This window comes from Tiliqua scincoides, chromosome 2, assembly GCF_035046505.1.
Source record: "Tiliqua scincoides isolate rTilSci1 chromosome 2, rTilSci1.hap2, whole genome shotgun sequence".
NCBI classification, from domain to species: Eukaryota; Metazoa; Chordata; class Lepidosauria; order Squamata; family Scincidae; genus Tiliqua; species Tiliqua scincoides.
In genome coordinates this window covers 96,646,104-96,652,420 of record NC_089822.1, presented here as the reverse complement: position 1 = coordinate 96,652,420, position 6,317 = coordinate 96,646,104, and the positions used below count along the sequence as shown (strand labels likewise).

Below are 6,317 nucleotides of genomic sequence, written 5' to 3'. Positions count from 1 at the left end.
TTGAGTGGAGTGGAAGGTATGATGTTCCATCTTCTGTTTTAGGGCTTGGGGCATTCAATATGCTGAACTAGGAGTTTTCAGTGGATCATTTGCATAGAATGAATCTTAACATTAAGTGTTTTTAGATATATGGTATAAAAAGTGTGTGTGTGTGTGTGTGTGTGTGTGTGTGTGCAGTTGTGATCTGGCTCCTGTACTGCCCAGAGCCAAGACCACAAAATGCCATCCCACCCCAGAAAAAAATAATTAAAAATGACATTTTTAGGCCTTTCGAAAGGTAGAGAGGCCATGCATGGCGTCCCTGACTCACAATAGGCCTTCAGAAGGCCTAAACAGGTCACTTCTAGTTTTTGATCAAAAGTGACCCTTTTAGGCCTTCCAGAGGCCTCAGAAGGCCTTCGGGGAGGCTAGGGAGGATGTGCTGCACCCTGAATGCCTTTTAAGGCTCTTTAAAGGGGCTTTAAGATTTTTTTTTAAATGGGCAGTGATGGGAGGTGGTCGCGGCGCCACCCCTGCTGAGTGGCGCCCTAGGGCACTTGCCCCCCTAGGGCATTTGCCCCCCTGGCATATCTCACTGGTATGCCAGTGTGCATGCACATATACAGCAATCTTATCCAATATCATATATCACTTATGTCCAACCTTATCCAATATCCTGTATCACTTGGGTCCAACAGGATAGTCCCATGGTATGCTTTGATAAATATTCAACACAGCTTTGAATCCTGTTTGTTCAGCCTTTCCAAATTCTGCCTGAGGAAAAAGAAGTCACTTTACTTAGGGTTTGACAATTGCCACCAATGTTCTCTGAGGGGCATTTTCAGTCTCTGTCATTGCATCTCTGGAGAGAGTAAATATTGTTAAAATAAGGACATGTTTGGAGTAATTATTACAAATCTTAGACATAGATCAACCTCTCTGACATGCTAGGATGCTATCTCCCCAAACTGGAATTATTATTTGCAGAGAGTGAGGGCTGATAATTCTGTTGTGTTGGCTGTCCAGAAGTGATTCTGGTGTTTCGTATGGTTTCCATGATTATGGAGGCTTTCTAGTATAATTTGTATTCCTGTATATTCTGTTTTCAAATTTATTATGACTAAAACAAATACAAGTGAGGGTAAAGGAGCAGCAGGGTAATGGACCAGCTGGAGCCCTCCCCCCCCCCCAAACCACTTTGCACCCTGCCCGTGCAATTTCATGGGTCTTTAACTAGTATGTATGTATACATCTATTTCAAAACCACAGTTTGGACTTGTGGTCAGTTGAAAATGGTGATTTCAGGCTGCAGTTCAGAACTGCCCTTTACAAAAAAAATAAAAAGGTTGCTGGTAAATTGACAGACAGCTTCCCAGAATGGCAGGAAGTCAAACCTGGAAAGAGGGTTTATTTCAGCCACCTGAGGCTTGCAAATATCAGAGGTGTTGTCCCTTGTCCCACTGCACTCAGCGGGAGGAGGGAAAGTTTGATTTGAGTGGAGGTGGATTTGAGTGGAGTGTAGGATGGGTCACTTTTGAATTCAGCATTCTCAAATGTAGAACTTGCTATAGATCTCTGGGTCAAATCAAAGACAAGGACACTGCACTAGGAGGAAACTCCTACCATTCTCTTCTCCCAGGACCCTTCTTTCCTTTTGCCCCCTTCCTCATTTAGATCTTGCCCTCCCCCCCCACACAATCACATACTTCAGTTGAAAACAGTAACCTACCTTTGCTTGTCACTCCCGCCCCACTTGTTGAGCTGTTACTTGAGCAGTTTGCAACTTTTCCTGATTTCAGTTGTCAAAAGAAAGTACACTTATGGGGAAAAGAGCAGCATCACAGCGACAAGCTCCGTCGCAACCCTCTGCATGTTAATTGATCCCCTGGTTGGTGGAGGAGCCTGCAGCCATGAAGCAGGTCTTACCCACATGCATTCATTGTACCCCCTTCACATCTGAATAAGCTTGAATGATGTTCTGTTTTTTTGCTTCTTTCTACTTTCATCCTTGATCAACAAAACCGCTCTTTCCCTCTTAGGTAAGAAACTAGAATGGGAAGGGGTTTCTGATGTTCCGTCAGTGTGTCTTAGGGTAGGGTCCAATAATCTTAGGGCCCAATCCTATCCAGCACAGGAGCAGCACCACTAAATGCCCACTGCTGTATCCTGTGCTGTATCTGAGTAGGATGGAGGTCTCCTCAGGGAAAGAGGACATTTGAGTAAAGCCCCAGCCTGCTCAGAAGGACTCCTTGAATCAGCACCAGCTAAATCACTGGCACAGATTTGAGAAGCCCTATGTCAAACTTTGCTCAACACAGGAGACAGGATTCAGCAGAGGAGGTCTCTGCCGATTCCACCCACTCCCCCATTCTGCTCTCCCCCAATCCAGGAACCGACTTGCCCCATCACCCTCTCCATTCCCCTGTGCCACTTACCTCTGCTTTGCTGGTGGCCAGGGGTCAATTTGCTGTGTTGACAGGGCAGTGCAGGCCTTCCCATTGGTACTGTTTACTCACTGGATAGTGCAATCATGCCTTACAGCATGTTTGCAACACCCACTGCTTGTGCTGGGGCTGCAGCATGGCAGTAGAACAGCCTGGGATTGGGCTGCCTATTGGCCTTTTATAGTTGGCAACCTTCAGTCTCGAAAGACTATGGTATCGCGCTCTGAAAGGTGGTTCTGGAACAGCGTCTAGTGTGGCTGAAAAGGTCGATTCGGGAGTGACAATCCCTTCCACACTGGGAGCAAGTGCAGTCTATCCCTGGCCTGTCTCCCTGGCTATGGGCCTTCCTTCTTTGCCTCTTAGCCTCAGACTGTTGGCCAAGTGTCTCTTCAAACTGGGAAAGGCCATGTTGCACAGCCTGCCTCCAAGCGGGCCGCTCAGAGGCCAGGGTTTCCCACTTGTTGAGGTCCACTCCTAAGGCCTTCAGATCCCTCTTGCAGATGTCCTTGTATCGCAGCTGTGGTCTACCTGTAGGGCGCTTTCCTTGCACGAGTTCTCCATAGAGGAGATCCTTTGGGATCCGGCCATCATCCATTCTCACAACATGACCGAGCCAACGCAGGCGTCTCTGTTTCAGCAGTGAATACATGCTAGGGATTCCAGCACGTTCCAGGACTGTGTTGTTTGGAACTTTGTCCTGCCAGGTGATGCCGAGAATACGTCGGAGGCAGCACATGTGGAAAGCATTCAGTTTCCTCTCCTGTTGTGAGTGAAGAGTCCATGACTCGCTGCAGTACAGAAGTGTACTCAGGACGCAAGCTCTGTAGACCTGGATCTTGGTATGTTCCGTCAGCTTCTTGTTGGACCAGACTCTCTTTGTGAGTCTGGAAAACATGGTACCCAAACCGAAAATGGTGGTTGTCTGTTTGGACCCTGTCCCTTCCTTTCAGTTCCGTGCTATGCATGTTTGCTCAGAAGCAAGTCCCACTGTGTTCAATGGAGCTTACTCCCAGGTAAGTGTCAGTAGGACTGCAGTCTTGTCCTCTGACTTCATAGTGTGACTTGGTGCAAGACTGGAGATAGCCACTGCTTTCATCCAGCACTAAGCTTGGTGTTGGAAGGGGGCCAGGCAGAGTTCCTCCTTATGGTTGTTCTGGCTGCAGAGGGCCACAAGGGTTCAGCACAACTGTGAGAGCAATCCCTGCACTACCCCTCCTCCCAGATCTACACTTGGTTCTAGAGGGAAAGCAAGGCTGAGAATTATTGGGGGAACTCAAACTGTTCTTCAGATTCAGGCATTCCTTTTTTTTTGTTTAAATGTAGAGCTGGGCCTTGGGACTCCACTGAATCCTGGCCACTAACATCTCTGATCTCTGTGCCAGTATTTTGAAAGTATCCGGGCCAGATTACTTTCAGGACACATCCTCATGCAGGGTGTGCTTTTGCCTTAACATCATCTGCAACAGACGTTGAACTGGTGTCTGAGCATATCAAAGGCAAAGAGACGTTGTTTCCGTCACTCATTTGCCGCCAGTCTCTCCTTGTCTGAATGACAGAATTCACTCTTTATAACTGTTCTCACCAGTCTGACTCCATGTGCCACAGGAAGTGGGCGGGGGGGGGACAACTACTCTTCCATGAAATGTTGTGAGCAGTCAAGCAAGGAGACAAGTGTCACTGTTCAGATGATGCCTCAGTGGGTGGCTTGGATATTGGAGTTTTTTTGTTGTTGTTGCTTTTGTTTTCTTCTCTTCCCTTTGGCTGCACGAATGATTCGATTGCGACTTACGAAATATTTTGACTGCGCTAGCCAAGCAGCATGCGCCAATCTCCACTATTTAGTGCACAGAAATTCTGACTTACCTTGGGTGCCTTTTAAGATGGAAAAATTATTAATAAATTGTATATATAAAACATAGGAGCCTCACATATTCATGATCAATGCTTTGCAAATTCTGTCTCTGCTTTAGTTCAATGTAATTATTCAAGAAGGCATTTGTTATGGGGGCTGTTTTCCACACTGGGGTCTTTCAGGATTGCTGAGGTTATTGCTTTGCTTTACGTCAACTGATGAGAAACAGAATTTAAATGATGGTTCCACACAGCCCTAAACACTATAAGATTCATCCAGCAATGCCTGTCTATATATTTACCCATAAGTAAGTTCCATTTGGTAAATACTTTTGCAGCTCCTGCCCCTATTGCTTCCTGTTCATCATGGTGTGGGCATTAGTGTTGAATTGCTTTGGTCTGCCAGGTTCTGTTTCCCATGGGGGAGATTTAATTACTTTCATTATTTTTGCTTTCTTTCACTGAGACTGAAAGGTGACTTGAAATAATTTACAAAATTTAAAAAATAATTATTCTAGCAAAGTAACACTGGGCAGGCTGGCATTGCAATTTGGTTTTATTACAAAATACTGTGGATGTTGCCCATTAAATCATAAATCAATGGGAGGTTTGTCATGGAATACAATGGAAGGAAGACTGACTGCCTCTGGCACTTGGGTATAGAGCGACCAATAACCTGTGACTAGGACCAGAGAGCACTTTAGCTTCCCTCCCATCCTACTTTATAGGTTTATTTAACCTTATATCTAGTGCAGGGCAGGGTCATGCAGTGTGGGGATAGCAGATGAGGCAGAAGTGCCCACTCGTCGTCTGTGGAAAAGCACCCCATCTGCTTACACCTGAGGAAGCTCTCCTTACACCTGAGAAAGCAGGTGTAAAGAGAGCCTTCTTGGGTGTAAGAAGTACTTCCTTGGGTGTGAGCAGGTAGGGCAGCTGTGGTGCTTTTCCACTGACTACAGTGGGGCAGTTCTGCCTCACCCACCACCCCTGTATCACCTATCCGTGGTGTAGGGGCAATTAGAAGTTAGGCTAAGGGATGGCAAAGAGCAGGTCTTTTTCAGTGGTGGCTCCCATCCTCTGGAATTCCTTCTGTAGGGAGGTTTGTCAGGCTTGGCTACTGGCATTTAGGTTCATAATTAAGAATCATTTTGTATTTAGCAGCCTTTTGAGTAGATATGTTCTTTTGTTGCTCGTTTTTCATTTGACTGGATTTGATTGCATTTTTTAAAGTATTTTTTTTTCCTATCACTACCATTTTATTGTAAGCCACCTTGGACTAAAGGGAGAGCATAAATGGACTAAAGCTACAATCCTATGAGCACTTCCCTGGCAGTAAGCCCAACTTGAACACAGTGGGGCTTACTTCTGAGTATATGTCCATAGGATTGTGCTGTATATAAAGAGAGTATCTGCAACAAAGCATTTTCACAGGACTAACAGCCCAATCCTATCCAATTTTCCAATGCCGGTGCTGCTGTGCCTATGGAGGAAGCACTGCTTTCTGTGTTGGGGGTGCAGTCACAGAGGGCTCCTTAAGGTCTGGGAACATTTGTTCCCTTACATTGCATTGCGGTTGCACTGGTGCTGGAAAGTTGGATAGGATTGGGCTGTAAGTAGTCAAAGAGAAAGTGAGTCCCTATCTCCTTTAGCTCTCAAATGGTTGGCAACCTTCAGTCTCGAAAGACTATGGTATAAGCCTACAGCACCCGGTATTCCAAAGCGGTCTCCCATCCAAGTACTAACCAGGCCTGACCGTGCTTAGCTTCCGAGATCAGACGAGATCGGGCATGTGCAGGGTAACAGTTGCTGTCAAGATTTATTGTAACAAGGTCACCATATAAAGTTGGAACATGTCTCTGACTTTCTCTCTATTTTTATCTTCCTGTATGTAAAAACAAGCAGGAATTGTGGGGCAAACTGAAAATGGTCCACATGCCCTGAGTGATGTCCCAGCCTGCCCTATGAGGCTCCTCAGATCTCTGCCAGCTATTTAGCTGGCGTAAGTCCAAGTGTCACCATGTAAAGGCTGCCTGGCCCAGGAAG

At 46.1% G+C, this 6,317-nt stretch overlaps 1 pseudogene; it reads right to left on the bottom strand.

Annotated features, from left to right (window-relative positions):
- Positions 1–5,968: 5,968 nt before the first annotated feature.
- Positions 5,969–6,085, bottom strand: LOC136642423 (5S ribosomal RNA; annotated as a pseudogene).
- Positions 6,086–6,317: the final 232 nt, after the last annotated feature.